This window comes from Littorina saxatilis, unplaced genomic scaffold, assembly GCF_037325665.1.
Source record: "Littorina saxatilis isolate snail1 unplaced genomic scaffold, US_GU_Lsax_2.0 scaffold_621, whole genome shotgun sequence".
NCBI classification, from domain to species: domain Eukaryota; kingdom Metazoa; phylum Mollusca; class Gastropoda; order Littorinimorpha; family Littorinidae; genus Littorina; species Littorina saxatilis.
The window spans coordinates 43,836-59,495 of record NW_027128368.1 but is presented as its reverse complement, the minus strand read 5'-3'; the positions used below and the strand labels follow the sequence as shown (position 1 = coordinate 59,495).

General features: G+C 41.2%; 1 long non-coding RNA gene across 1 annotated transcript in view; it reads right to left on the bottom strand.

Annotated features, from left to right (window-relative positions):
- Positions 1-3,299: 3,299 nt before the first annotated feature.
- Positions 3,300-15,660, bottom strand: part of LOC138956729 (uncharacterized) — a 49,781-nt gene continuing 37,420 nt past the window's right edge. The window contains exon 2 of the long non-coding RNA XR_011452772.1: positions 3,300-5,142. This is a non-coding gene — a long non-coding RNA (uncharacterized lncRNA). The remainder of the gene's footprint in view (positions 5,143-15,660) is intronic.

Below are 15,660 nucleotides of genomic sequence, written 5' to 3'. Positions count from 1 at the left end.
AAAGCAAAACGAAACCGAAGAAGAGAGATGTCAAGCTTTAGCCAGTAAAGCGATAGGATTCCTAGAGGGATTTCTCGCCAATAATACGGCAAGCCACATTCGAAGCGTCCCTGCTTTTACAAACGATCAATCACCCACGCATGCTCCCATGGGGTCGCCTTCACGCGGCGGGAGTGTTTCCACAGAGCTACCCCACCCCTTTACTTCTCTTCTTTTGTCTTATTTCTGCCTTACCAGTCCTTTCACCTATATTTCCTTCCAAGAAAACTCTCCCTACTATTCCCTGCAGATTTCCAATTCTTTTCTTGTTGTCTTATTTCTATCTGACTGGATCCATCACCTTTATTTCATTTACCAAAAGTCTTCTTTTCCACATCCTTATTTCTCTGCCCCCCGCATGTCGTAAGAGGCGACTAACGGATTATGTTTCTCCTTTTACCCTTGTTTAGTGGTTCTTGTATAGAATATAGTCAATGTTTGTAAAGATTTTAGTCAAGCCGAGTATGTAAGAAATGTTTAGTCCTTTGTACTGGAAACTTACATTCTCCCAGTGAGGTCATATATTGTACTACGTTGCAAGCCCCTGGAGCAATTTTTTGATTAGTGCTTTTGTGAACAAGAAACACTTAACAAGTGGCTCTATCCCATCTCCCCCCCTTTCCCTCGTCGTGATATAACCTTCGTGGTTGAAAACGACGTTAAAACACCAAATAAAGAATCACCCACGCAGCAAAATTCTGCTAACTCAAACGAGGAGGAGAAAGCCTCGACCGCCCGGCTAAAAACGGCCAATTATAATCGACTTTACTTCAAGTCAAGGGTTGGTGGTGAAGATTATCCAGAAATGCTGCAGAAAAGACAGTTTTTCTCCAGCATTTTGTTTTTTCTGCAGAATAACTGAATAAAGTCATCATCCGCCAAGGATAGAATGGGGCTTGTGTGCGTCGAATCGTGAATGAAGTGCGTGCCAGATTTACAAGACCGTATATTTAAAGCCAGTGTGCGCTCCGGTACCTTCAGTCTTCGTCGTCACCGCCTCGTTCTTCCGTCATCTGTGCAGTATGACTTCAACAAACCCTATGAAGCGATATTATGAAGTGGTTGAAAGGTTGAGTGTCGAACCTTTCGATCACAAGTCCAGTGCTCTACCACCTGAGCTATCTATAGATGTGTATTTGTTGTGCATTTTAATGGCGTGTCAATAAATAAAAGAAAAAAACCAATAACAAGACTTGTATGTATTTGTGTGTAAGTGTGTTTGTATGCGTGTGTGTGTGTGTATGTGTGTGTTTGCGTGCGTGAGCACATGCGTAGCACATGACGTGTTTGTTATGTATGATCTTCGATGTACCATTTCTAAGATCAATATTTGATACACACACACACACACACACACAACACACACACACACGAACAAACACACACACATACACACACACGAACAAACACACACACATACACACACACACTCACTGTACACACGGCCCGGACACGTATACATAGTAACGTTAAGGGAAGTAATAACTAAACATTTCTACATAACCATTTATGATGAATTACTTCCCATTAATCGCATTTTGAGTCGTTCTAAGTTAGCTAGCTGACTGTACGGGGAATTGATAATTAACGGGTTTTTTTATAACACACACACACTCACACACTCACACACACACACACACACATGCAGAGAGAGGACCGTTGATACAGCATCACCGTTATTAGAGAACGTGTCTGTGGTTGCCCCCCCTTGACCAGTACTTATACATCTAAGACAATGTAACAGCCCGAGGAGGAGGTTACTTCCCTTGGATCACTCGGGGTAGAGAAAGAATGGAGAATCTGTTTGTGTTGCTGTTCATAATCACCGTTATGAGAACGTGTCTGTGGTTGCCCCCCCTTGACCACTACTTATACATCTAAGACAATGTAACAGCTTGACCACTACTTATACATCTAAGACAATGTAACAGCTTGACCACTACTTATACATCTAAGACAATGTAAGAGCTTGACCACTACTTATACATCTAAGACAATGTAACAGCTTGACCACTACTTATACATCTAAGACAATGTAACAGCTTCACCACTACTTATACATCTAAGACAATGTAACAGCTTGACCACTACTTATACATCTAAGACAATGTAACAGCTTGACCACTACTTATACATCTAAGACAATGTAACAGCCCGAGGAGGAGGAGGAGGAGGTTACTTCCCTTGGATCACTCGGGGTAGAGAAAGAATGGAGAATCTGTTTGTGTTGCTGTTCATAGTCCGCTAAGGACTCAAATTTTAAAAACGTATTTTTGGTAGAAGATTTTCTTCTAGACATAAAAAGTCACGCTATAAACCCCGTCATGTCTTAGTTCGAAAGGACCTTTCCCCGCTTAAAACATCATTGTAGTCTACATGGAGGAAGCCGTGTGGGGGTTTCCACATGGCCAAATTCGATCTCAGGCAGTGTAGGGATACTGAAAATATAACAGGAGCATAGAGCAAAGAGTTTTCTACTTGGGCTATAACAGAGTCTTTAAATAAAATTAATGTCTCATCTTTGTTACAGTCAAATCTGACGGGTCCTTAAAAAACAAATCAAGAGAGGGAAAAAACCAACAAAGCCAGAAAAAACAGCTATTGGACGGTAGACACACAAACTTCCGCAAAAACAACAACCCTGGTCACTAAGTGACTCCCGCTGTATTACCTCAATATCACGGATGTTTTGTGATGTGGACATTTTTTTTTTCATGTGAACACTTTTGATTGTGTGAAAGTTTGTTATCGTCATTTCTATGAAAAGAAGAAAGCAGGCCGCCGGTGAGAGTGCTCCCCCAACCAGAGAGAAGAAAGAGAAACGAATGTTGTTGTTGTTGTTGTTGTTGTTGTTGTTGTTGTTGTTGTTGTTTTTTAGAATTGTGTGTGTGTCCTAAAAAAATATGGGCATGAATTTCGGGTAAAAAAGTACATCTTTGAAATAAATATTTAAAAAAAGCTGTGTGTGTAAGTGTGTGTGTAAGTGTGTGTGTAAGTGTGTGTGTAAGTGTGTGTGTAAGTGTGTCTCTCTCTCTCTCTGGATGAGAGTAACTTTCTTTTTATTTTATTGTTTTAATGTGTTGATGTATTACAAGCATTATTATTGTGGTTGAATGTTTTGGGGATGCTTGGATTTACAAATGATATAGTCACACAACACTTTACAAGACGATAAGAAAACACAAGATAAAAGCAAACTCTCACTGCCACACACCCGCCTCACACATCACATCCGTACAATGATATAACTCAAATAGTAGTTGATATGACAAAGGTTTTTTTATTGTTTTAAACGAACATAAAACATAGTGCACAAAATAGACACATATTGCCGCGCCACCGTTGCGTGTGTCTGTGTGTGTTAATGTATGTATCGCACGGGGTGGTTTTTTATTTTTATTTTTTTTTTGGGGGGGGGGTGCTGATACGTTTCGCGTATTGTGGTGCGTATTGTTGATTGTCATGGCTGTTCCGCTGTGCGGTTGAGTTAGTGTGTGAATGTATGGTGCACGAGTTGGTAGGAGTGGTGATGTCGTTGTGGTGTGGTATGTTTAGTTGTCGCGTGGGTTGCTATAGGACTGAGTGTGCCAGTCTTGGCGATCCACCACGGTGGGCGTATACAACGAACACACGCGAACCGAAAGTACACACACATAACTGACAGTACCGACATCACACAGGTTTAGACTAGAGAGAAAATAACATTCCACAAAACCTTTAGAGGAGAAAGGAGCTTCATATACCACACACAATTCGGAAAACAATTTAAGAAGTTACTTTGAGAATAATCACAACAAAATATATTCACATTGTCGTCATACACCGTAGCTAATTTAGGCACAGGTTGGACTGACGTCTTATACTTCTTCAGGTAATCAGGGCAGACAGAGCGATCAATTTAATCATCCTTTATATATCTTTCTCCGTCTTTCCTTATTATAGGCCTATTCTTCCGTCCTGTGACTTTCGGTTTTCTAACCCGTCTTTTCTACTTGGCTATTCAACATCCGGTGATTATTTCCATTTTGTTCTAATTTTACCATAGACAACTGCGAACTTGCTAATAGTCAAACATGTGCTAACTTACGCTCATAATAAACCAGTTCGTTCCTCTTAACTCCTTATCTTAAACAAACTTTGACGGGTCTTCTAAGACAATCAATTGACCGTTAGACACACTTTGGTATTAATGTCTCGTTTCTGCTTACATTATCACTGACTTGAACCCTTGGAACCTAAATAGCTTTACCTACTGACCACTTGGCTGTTACATGATACAATCTCACTATACAACTCGTTACTGTCGTAGAGGTTCGAAAAGTTTCTCTTTTTTTGGTACTCTCTTTTTCTTTGTTATGTGTTCCAGACTCACTCTCGGCCTGGACTCTCTCTCTCTCTCTCTCTCTCTCTCTCATTCCGTCTCTCTCTCCCATTCCGTCTCTCTCTCTCATTCCGTCTCTTTACGCTATAGGTGAAAGGACTGGTAAGGCTGAAATAAGACAAAAGAAGTGAAGTAAAGGGGTGCTCTGTGGAAACACTCCCGCCGCGTGAAGGCGACCCCATGGGAGCACCTATTTTAAATTCTAAAGCTAGCTATATGCGAAAGCAAACCCCCTCTGTTGCCCGCACAAATACATCTCCGCCGTCGTCTTATAATCCCGCTAAATTAAAACCTAGACCTGATGGCTTAATTAAACTACCTATTTTAAATTCTAAACCTAAATGGCCTTTTTTCATACTCAGCTCCGTTGGCCTTGGGGCGGGAAAAATGACCTTAGTGGGCCGCGTCCACCTTCTAACGTTTTAAAACCTAGACCTGACGACTAAAACTTAATTAAACTACCTATTTTAAATTCTAAACCTAAATGGCCTTCTTTTTCATACTCAGCTCCGTTGGCCTTGGGGCGGGAAAAATGGCCTTAGTGGGCCGCGTCCACCTTCTAACGTTTTAAAACCTAGACCTGATGACTAAAACTTAATTAAACTTACCTAATTTACAGTCTAAACCTAAATGGCCTTTTTACCCGTTCTTTCTCAGAACATAATCAGCTCCGTTGGCCTTTGGGGCGGGAAAAATGGCCTCCTGGTGTTGGCCGCGTCCACCTTCTAAACGTTTTAAAACCCTAGACCTGATGACTTAATTATTAAACTAACTACTTATTTTAAATTCTGAAGTGGCCTTTTCCGTTCTCAGCTCCTGTTGTGGCCTTGGTTTTTGGTCCCACACAGAACAAACAGAGCCTTCGTTTTGTGGACCGCGCCTTCTTTAAAACCCTAGACCTGATGACTTAATTATTAAACTAACTACTTATTTTAAATTCTGAAGTGGCCTTTTCCGTTCTCAGCTCCTGTTGTGGCCTTGGTTTTTGGTCCCACACAGAACAAACAGAGCCTTCGTTTTGTGGACCGCGCCTTCTTTAAAACCCTAGACCTGATGACTTAATTATTAAACTAACTACTTATTTTAAATTCTGAAGTGGCCTTTTCCGTTCTCAGCTCCTGTTGTGGCCTTGGTTTTTGGTCCCACACAGAACAAACAGAGCCTTCGTTTTGTGGACCGCGCCTTCTTTAAAACCCTAGACCTGATGACTTAATTATTAAACTACTTATTTTAAATTCTGAAGTGGCCTTTTCCGTTCTCAGCTCCTGTTGTGGCCTTGGTTTTTGGTCCCACACAGAACAAACAGAGCCTTCGTTTTGTGGACCGCGCCTTCTTTAAAACCCTAGACCTGATGACTTAATTATTAAACTAACTACTTATTTTAAATTCTGAAGTGGCCTTTTCCGTTCTCAGCTCCTGTTGTGGCCTTGGTTTTTGGTCCCACACAGAACAAACAGAGCCTTCGTTTTGTGGACCGCGCCTTCTTTAAAACCCTAGACCTGATGACTTAATTATTAAACTAACTACTTATTTTAAATTCTGAAGTGGCCTTTTCCGTTCTCAGCTCCTGTTGTGGCCTTGGTTTTTGGTCCCACACAGAACAAACAGAGCCTTCGTTTTGTGGACCGCGCCTTCTTTAAAACCCTAGACCTGATGACTTAATTATTAAACTACTTATTTTAAATTCTGAAGTGGCCTTTTCCGTTCTCAGCTCCTGTTGTGGCCTTGGTTTTTGGTCCCACACAGAACAAACAGAGCCTTCGTTTTGTGGACCGCGCCTTCTTTAAAACCCTAGACCTGATGACTTAATTATTAAACTAACTACTTATTTTAAATTCTGAAGTGGCCTTTTCCGTTCTCAGCTCCTGTTGTGGCCTTGGTTTTTGGTCCCACACAGAACAAACAGAGCCTTCGTTTTGTGGACCGCGCCTTCTTTAAAACCCTAGACCTGATGACTTAATTATTAAACTAACTACTTATTTTAAATTCTGAAGTGGCCTTTTCCGTTCTCAGCTCCTGTTGTGGCCTTGGTTTTTGGTCCCACACAGAACAAACAGAGCCTTCGTTTTGTGGACCGCGCCTTCTTTAAAACCCTAGACCTGATGACTTAATTATTAAACTACTTATTTTAAATTCTGAAGTGGCCTTTTCCGTTCTCAGCTCCTGTTGTGGCCTTGGTTTTTGGTCCCACACAGAACAAACAGAGCCTTCGTTTTGTGGACCGCGCCTTCTTTAAAACCCTAGACCTGATGACTTAATTATTAAACTAACTACTTATTTTAAATTCTGAAGTGGCCTTTTCCGTTCTCAGCTCCTGTTGTGGCCTTGGTTTTTGGTCCCACACAGAACAAACAGAGCCTTCGTTTTGTGGACCGCGCCTTCTTTAAAACCCTAGACCTGATGACTTAATTATTAAACTACTTATTTTAAATTCTGAAGTGGCCTTTTCCGTTCTCAGCTCCTGTTGTGGCCTTGGTTTTTGGTCCCACACAGAACAAACAGAGCCTTCGTTTTGTGGACTGCGCCTTCTTTATAACCCTAGACCTGATGACTTAATTATTAAACTAACTACTTATTTTAAATTCTGAAGTGGCCTTTTCCGTTCTCAGCTCCTGTTGTGGCCTTGGTTTTTGGTCCCACACAGAACAAACAGAGCCTTCGTTTTGTGGACCGCGCCTTCTTTATAACCCTAGACCTGATGACTTAATTATTAAACTAACTACTTATTTTAAATTCTGAAGTGGCCTTTTCCGTTCTCAGCTCCTGTTGTGGCCTTGGTTTTTGGTCCCACACAGAACAAACAGAGCCTTCGTTTTGTGGACCGCGCCTTCTTTATAACCCTAGACCTGATGACTTAATTATTAAACTAACTACTTATTTTAAATTCTGAAGTGGCCTTTTCCGTTCTCAGCTCCTGTTGTGGCCTTGGTTTTTGGTCCCACACAGAACAAACAGAGCCTTCGTTTTGTGGACCGCGCCTTCTTTAAAACCCTAGACCTGATGACTTAATTATTAAACTACTTATTTTAAATTTTAAACCTAAATGGCCTTTTTTTTCATACTCAGCTCCGTTGGCCTTGGGGCGGGAAAAATGGCCTCATGGGCCGCGTCCACCTTCTAAACGTTTTAAAACCCTAGACCTGATGACTTAATTATTAAACTAACTACTTATTTTAAATTCTGAAGTGGCCTTTTCCGTTCTCAGCTCCTGTTGTGGCCTTGGTTTTTGGTCCCACACAGAACAAACAGAGCCTTCGTTTTGTGGACCGCGCCTTCTTTATAACCCTAGACCTGATGACTTAATTATTAAACTAACTACTTATTTTAAATTCTGAAGTGGCCTTTTCCGTTCTCAGCTCCTGTTGTGGCCTTGGTTTTTGGTCCCACACAGAACAAACAGAGCCTTCGTTTTGTGGACCGCGCCTTCTTTAAAACCCTAGACCTGATGATGTTGTTTTCCCCCTAACTAGTGAAAGACAAATTGTTTTTTTCTCTCTCTCTCTCTCTCTCTCTCTCTCTCTCTCTCTCTCTCTCTCTCTCTCTCTCTCTCTCTCTCTCTCTCTCTCTCTCTCTCTCTCTCTCTTACACACACACACACACATACAAAATAAAGGAGGGGTCAACCACACACATTTACCTTTTTTGTTAAAAATTTGAGACGATCTGGCTAGCTGGCTGGCTGGCTTTGTGGGGTCGGGGTTGCTTTCCTTGTTGTTATTTTTTTAAGTTGAAAGGTCCTTTCTGTGTGTAAAATATAAAACAAAATGTTGTAAACTCGCGAAAGATAAAGAGATATTATGAGGAAATGTCATAATAATACTACATGACACTACATGATATACTCCCTTATAAATTAATGTGGCTAAACTAATCCTAATACTTATGGTCCCAGCATAGAATTCTGAGTTTGTTGGTATTCAGCACCATGCTTTTGCATTATTTGGCAAGAAGAATCGTGGCAGACTGCCTCATCTACATTTCAACTGGTGACCCAAAATATATTCTTTACTTTCAATTACGCGTTTGGCTTAAAACTAACAACATACGCTATAACATCAACCCGACTAATTGCTAACACATTGCGTGGACTGCTGGCACGCCTAGCTTTCTTTGTCTCCGAGTGCAAAACCTACGTGGTCGGTTATCGCAGCCACAGTGGCCTCAGTTTGGTACATAACACTATTTCCTGACTTTCAGCACAGCCCTAAATAGCAAACATGTTTGCCACGAAAATGTCTTATACCATACTGCAGGGATAATTTACAAAAAAAATAATATTGACCCAAACAAAAAGGCTCGGCGATATCAGCTAGTCAACAAAGACACGAAACACTTTATCGACAATCATCTTCGACCGGTCTCTAGCATTCCAATTTACACAACTTCTCATGGTACCTACAGTACAAATATTGTTACTTATACCAACAATCATCAGTATAAAACATCATTAGAACAAAAAAGATACATAATTATATTCAAAAAGCGTTAAACACCTACCGGCTATAGACTCTCAGCCTGCGTTGTCAGACATCACAGAACACAACCTGCTCCTTCCCGAGTTCGAGCGCAAATCATGAAAGAACCGCACGCCAGCCTTGGCGGTACCCCTGCATAACTTGAGATCATCCACACAAACTAGTTCCTACAATAATGGCGCTAAGACTGCCATTCCCTAACTTGCTACAAATATAAAGTTTGTCCTTACCGAAGGGCTTCGTTATTCCGTTAAATTATAAACTTGGTAATATTTCTTGTTGCAATTATTTTCTTCGTAGTTTTGGGAATAAAATTACTACGCCGTTAGCACGCCCCATGAATACACTGTGTGCGTCCGAATCGCGGCCGGCGCCTTGCTCGAGTCCAACAAGGGCCAAGAGCTAGGCGTGGGGAATGTGAGCGTAGGTTAGGTCACACCTAATCCTTTGAGAGCAGGTCACACTTTGATCGCTTCTTGTGTTCATGATTAAATCAAATCAGTTTACTGTTTTCTATGGGATTGACAACAAAAGGGATTGAATCAAACAAAAGTTCAACATCCTTCGTGAAGATTTTTTTTACTGATTGAAAGAAGTGTAAATGACGAAAGAAAGTGATGGACTAAGTACGGCTGGTTTAGGGCATTGCAAGAGTCGAGATGGATATATCATGTGTTACTCTGTGCAAGTGAGAGAAAGACACACAAGTATTAGTCGGTGTAGATTACAATGAAATTTCAAGCCGATGAAGACACACTTTCTACCTAAGACATGACGGGGGTTTACAGCGTGACTTTTTATGTCCAGAAGAAAATCTTCTACCAAAACAACGTTTTTCAAAATGTGAGTGCTTATCGTGACTATCATCTCTTAGATGATAACCCCACGTCCGATAAAGACCCCCCTGCGTGTTGAAGGGGGGGGGGAATTCATTTGTTTTTTGTGTGTTTAGATTGCAGTATACCCACCATATTAACCCAACACGTCTTTCTCCATGTAGACTTCAATGAAGTGCTAAGTGAGAAAAGGCTCTTTCGAGCTAACACATGACGGGGTTCACAGTGTGACTTTTTATGTCTAGAAGAAACCAAGTTTTTCAAAATGTAAGTCCTCATCGGACTGGGGGTGTTATTTCTAACTGTGTTTATAACAACAAACAATACAAATATTAACAAACAATAACAACAAACACAAGCAATTGTGAACACTTTTTATTTGACTGTCCATTGTACACGAATGTTAGAGCAACCACTATTGATACTCTACCAGATAATAATAATATTACTGTTTTGTGTGCTGTGTACGGTAATAGTGACAAGTCCTTGGATGAAAACGCAGCACTGTTTCATCAGATTCAGAAATTTATATTAGACAGCAAACGTTTTTGTTAATACCGTATGTTTAGTCCTTTTGCTATTAGAGCAACGAATTGATCTATTGTGGATGCAATCTCTCTCTCTCTCTCTCTCTCTCTCTCTCTCTCTCTCTCTCTCTCTCTCTCTCTCTCTCTCTCTCTCTCTCTCTCTCTGATTGTCCTCTGTGTCTCTATGTGTGTGTCTCTATGTGTATGTGTGTGTGTGTGTGTGTGTGTGTGTGTGTGTGTGTGTGTGTGTGTGTGTGTGTGTGTGTGTGTGTGCGTTGTGTGTGTGAGATTTCCGTACCACTGTTGCTATAGTTAACGTTGTTGTTCTTGTTTTTATTTGTTTAAATATCATGCATTTATAATATTGTCCGCCACATTACTCGTTTGTTTCTAAGAGCACATTTATAAGTTTATCTCGTTGTTCTCCCCGAATTACAACTTTCAATTACGGCTTTGTATCTATGCAACTGAATAAAAACTGTTTAAACCAAGCAGTAGGATATCCCAGGACCGGGAAGGGATACGTCGTCAAGCCTCTTTTTCTCTGTAGTAGGTTGCTTGTGCAAATTATTCGAGTTTCTGTCTTTGAATTAAAACCCCATTTTAAAAAATTCGTCGTTTCATATTTGTTGCGTTTGTTCACTTTTTAAAACGGGAACTCACCAAAACCACACACTACTTCACACACATTTTATTTTATTTTTTTACTCAGAAAGAGAATGAGAGGTCAGAGAGAGAGCGTGCCGTACTACGCAGCGACTTTATTAATTAGAAGCCGCTTGTTGTCCGCTGACGGCTGGGGTATCGCGAAATAAAATCGAGCTCCCCGTTCGCAGATCGCCTCAGGAGATTAAATAGGTGGTAAGCACAGCTGGTGTTGTTGAAAGTAAATAACCAAGCTATGCGCGACCGTGTACATAGAAATAATGAATAGAGAGAGAGAGAGAGAGAGAGATTAAAATCAACGCTATTCAGCTCGTCGTTGCCGCGCCAGTTGATACCACCAGCCCCGTCCCAACAAATTCTCGCCACTCTCTATTTTCTCTCATTTTCCTTTCCTTTCCAAGCCACAACTTAAAACGGGGACATGTTCTCTCGCTCTGAGAATCGCTCTCACCACAGAAACAATACCACCAGCCATGTCCCAACAAATTCTCTCCACTCTTTATTTTCTCCCATTTTCCTTTCCGAACAAGCCACAGTTCTCTCGCTCTGAGAATCGCTCTCACCACAGAAACAATACCACCAGCCCCGTCCCAACAAATTCTCGCCACTCTTTATTTTCTCCCCTTTTCCTTTCCGAACAAGCCACAGCTTAAAACGGGGACATGTTCTCTCGCTCTGAGAATCGCTCTCACCACAGAAACAATATCACCAGCCCCGTCCCAACAAATTCTCGCCACTCTTTATTTTCTCTCATTTTCCTTTCCTTTCCAAGCCTAACAACTTAAAAACGGGGACATGTTCTCTCGCTCTCAAAATCGCTCTCACCACAGAAATAATACCACCAGCCCCGTCCCAACAAATTCTCGCCACTCTTTATTTTCTCCCATTTTCCTTTCCGAACAAGCCACAGTTCTCTCGCTCTGAGAATCGCTCTCACCACAGAAACAATACCACCAGCCCCGTCCCAACAAATTCTCGCCACTCTTTATTTTCTCCCCTTTTCCTTTCCGAACAAGCCACAACTTAAAACGGGGACATGTTCTCTCGCTCTAAGAATCGCTCTCACCACAGAAACAATACCACCAGCCCCGTCCCAACAAATTCTCGCCACTCTTTATTTTCTCCCCTTTTCCTTTCCGAACAAGCCACAACTTAAAACGGGGACAAGTTCTCTCGCTCTGAGAATCGCTCTCACCACAGAAATAATATCACCAGCCCCGTCCCAACAAATTCTCGCCACTCTTTATTTTCTCCCATTTTCCTTTCCGAACAAGCCACAGTTCTCTCGCTCTGAGAATCGCTCTCACCACAGAAACAATATCACCAGCCCCGTCCCAACAAATTCTCGCCACTCTTTATTTTCTCTCATTTTCCTTTCCAAGCCTAACAACTTAAAAACGGGGACAAGTTCTCTCGCTCTGAGAATCGCTCTCACCACAGAAACAATACCACCAGCCCCGTCCCAACAAATTCTCGCCACTCTTTATTTTCTCCCCTTTTCCTTTCCGAACAAGCCACAACTTAAAACGGGGACATGTTCTCTCGCTCTAAGAATCGATCTTGCTCTCTTTTTTATTTTTCTTTCCAACCACAGACACACATTCTGGTTTATCAACGCTGCTGGTGGTGCTGAGTGCAACAATTAGATGCTTGGGGCGGAGAGAGAGAGAACAAAAAATTCGTATTAAACGCAACCACTCAAAAAAGAGTGTTCTGAAACTATCTCGTCATAGCTCCTACGACTCAACTTTTGTTGTTTAGTTTTGGATCTCACAAATTTTGGCTCGGAATTGTTACTATTCATTGTGCAATTTTAGTGATAATGTATTACTCAGAGAATGAGAGATTGCCCGTTTTTTTTAGTTTTTTTTTTAGTCATGGTAACACCGCTTTCAAAAGGTATCAACACTACTGGTGCGTGCCACAAGGAAAACAGAATAATAATAATATTTCCAGTTCCTTTTCCACACCAACGGAAACGTATGTTCTCTTTCTTTTCTCTCATCAACAACAAATCACGCTCACATTTCTCCAGGAGTGTTTGGTGTCTATGTAAACTGTGTTCACTAGACTATATGCGATGAGATCAAGAGCGTTGCAACTGGGAATATTATTTTATCTATGAAAAACAACAAATGCAGTGTGTTTCCCCCACAGACTCAAAAAATGGCAGAGTTAGTATCAGCATATAAGGCCGCCGCCAAATCCTCTATTATTAAGTGTCCAGCCAGCTTGGAAAACCGCAGCTGTCGAATTTGACCGGCTGCTGGGAGATTAATGACTGGCCCGCACCTGGGCCACTCAGCCCAGCTGGCAGAAATAGCATAGAAGCACTGTACAGCGCTTTGCTGAGGCCTTTTCGTTGTAATCTTAAAAGTGTACACTGTGACTGAGTTTTATAACGATGAGCGAGTCAACATGCACGGCCACTGTCTTTGCTTGTTGCAGAGAAACTGAGCACAAGATGTAATAACCAGTTTCTCAACGACAATTTAACTGTACATTTTTGATTTGTTGATGATTCCATTATTCTTGTTATTTTACTTTGAGACGATGATAAACTTGACACACCACCGAAGCGCTCATTTATAAAAGATCATCACAAGACTGCAAGCGACAGACGAGATGTACTGAGAACTTTTGTTTGTTTATATTTCGTTTAAACTTAGTCAGTGGTCTCCAAATTATTATGCTTTCTCTGTAAGTTTAATTTTGTGGGAAGCATTCTCCATTTCTCGTGTTTTGAATTTGGCGCAGTGAGAGTTTGTTTACATCCGCGCCGGCTTGCGGCATTCAACTACGGCTTGACCTTCCCTTTGTAATTGGGACATTTCTAAAACGTTATGACGCACGTATTTTCCATCGGCCGCGCCCTGTACTGATTTTCTGAAAGTAAAGTTCTTACTTTAAACTTTTAATGGGCCAACAATGTTAAATATTTTTGTAATCTCTAGCCGGCCGACACTAGCCTGGGTTCACTTCTGGAAAAGTTCAAGTTGATCACGGAAGTAACATATTTTCGACTGTTTAATTTTAATTTTGTCTCCCAACACGCTCCTCTTAAATATGAGCGTATAATTAATTCAATGTTAAACTTTAATATTACTCTAAACCGAGTTCTCGTTCCAACGGAGTTTGTTGCCATAATGGAGAAATAAACAAGCAATCATGCATCGTCTGCTAAACTGCGGCCCAGCCCGTCGCAGGCAGGCTTTGATAATAGAAATAAAATGTTCCCCAACTAACAGCGGCTTCGTGAGTTGCTAGGCCGTTGAGGGTAATCATTCTTGGCTTCTCTGTCAGCGCCTGGTGATACTGCTGCAGGGGCTTCGCCGTTCGCGGCTTTACGACACCCTGACGATCTTATTTGGCAAAGAGTGTATCCCTACTTCGGATTCCGTATAAGCTCGTATAAGCTCGATCTTTGGTATCCAGCTCGCTGACCGGGTGTAATAACAGCGTGTTCGCAGGTCCACTCAGGAGATTAGATCCGCGGTAGCGCAGGTGCCAGCTGGTGTTGTTAAAAGTAATGAGCCAAGGTATGCGCTGCCGTGTATTCTGATTTTATCAACGCTACTGCTGCGTGCCTGCCGTACAACAGAGAGAAAAAAATGATATTCCCCCTTCGTTCTATATTTCAGTCGATCAGAAACTGGATAGTTCTTTTAAAAGAAAGAATCGTCCCCCGATCTTTGTCTCCCTTGTGTGAATCACAGATTGTCTAAATCGTAGTAATGGTCAACTTCTCTTGTTTAGTGCACATTGCTCAGAGAAAGAGAATGAAATAGAGAGAGACAGAGAGAGAGAGACAGAGAGAGAGACAGAGAGAGAGAGAGACAGAGAGACAGAGAGCTCCTACGACTAAACTTTTATTGTTTAGTTTTGTACATCACATCTTACAACTTTTGGCTCGGAATTGTTACCACCATTCATTGTGCAATTTTAGTGGCAATGCATTCATCAGAGAATGAGAGATTGCCCGTTCTTCATTTTAGTGATAGTAACACTTTCAAAAGGTATCCACACTACTGGTGCGTGTATCACAAGGGAAACAGAATAATAATAATATTTCCAGTTCCTTTTCCACACCAACGGAAACGTATCTTCCGATCTTTTTTTCTCTCATCAACAATCACATGTTTAGGGGAGAGAGAGAGAAAAAAAAAACAAACACATTCGTAGCAAACGCAACACTTGTGTGTGTGTGCGAATGAATCACAGATTGTCTAAAATCGTAAACAGGGACTTCAACTTTTGTTTGTTTGTCATATCAAACAACTTTTAGCTCAAAAACTTTTTCCCCCGTGTGCTGCATTCTCTTTCATTTTGTTTTAAACTGTGAATTGTGTCAAAATCGTGAAGGTCTCCTCAAACTGCCTTGCACAGATTGTTGTCGAAATCGGAAAGGATTTTAACTTTCTTTTTCCGTGTGTGCTCTTTGTAAAATTGTCTTGTAAATGTTCTCTCTACATAAACTTTTTGTTGTGTCGTTTTATATCTCACAATTTGTAGCGTTGCTCTTTGTATCTGTGAAACCTTAGGGTGAAACTCGCTTCGTTTTTTGATTGTCCTCAAACTGTTTCTGTGTGTGCTCTTTGTAAAATTGTCTTGTAAATATTTTCTCTACATAAATGTTTTGTTGTGTCGTTTTATATCTCCCAATTTGTAGCTTCGTATCTGTTAAGGGGTTCAACTCGCTTCGTTTTTTGATTAAGTCCCTAAGTTTTTGTTGTGGT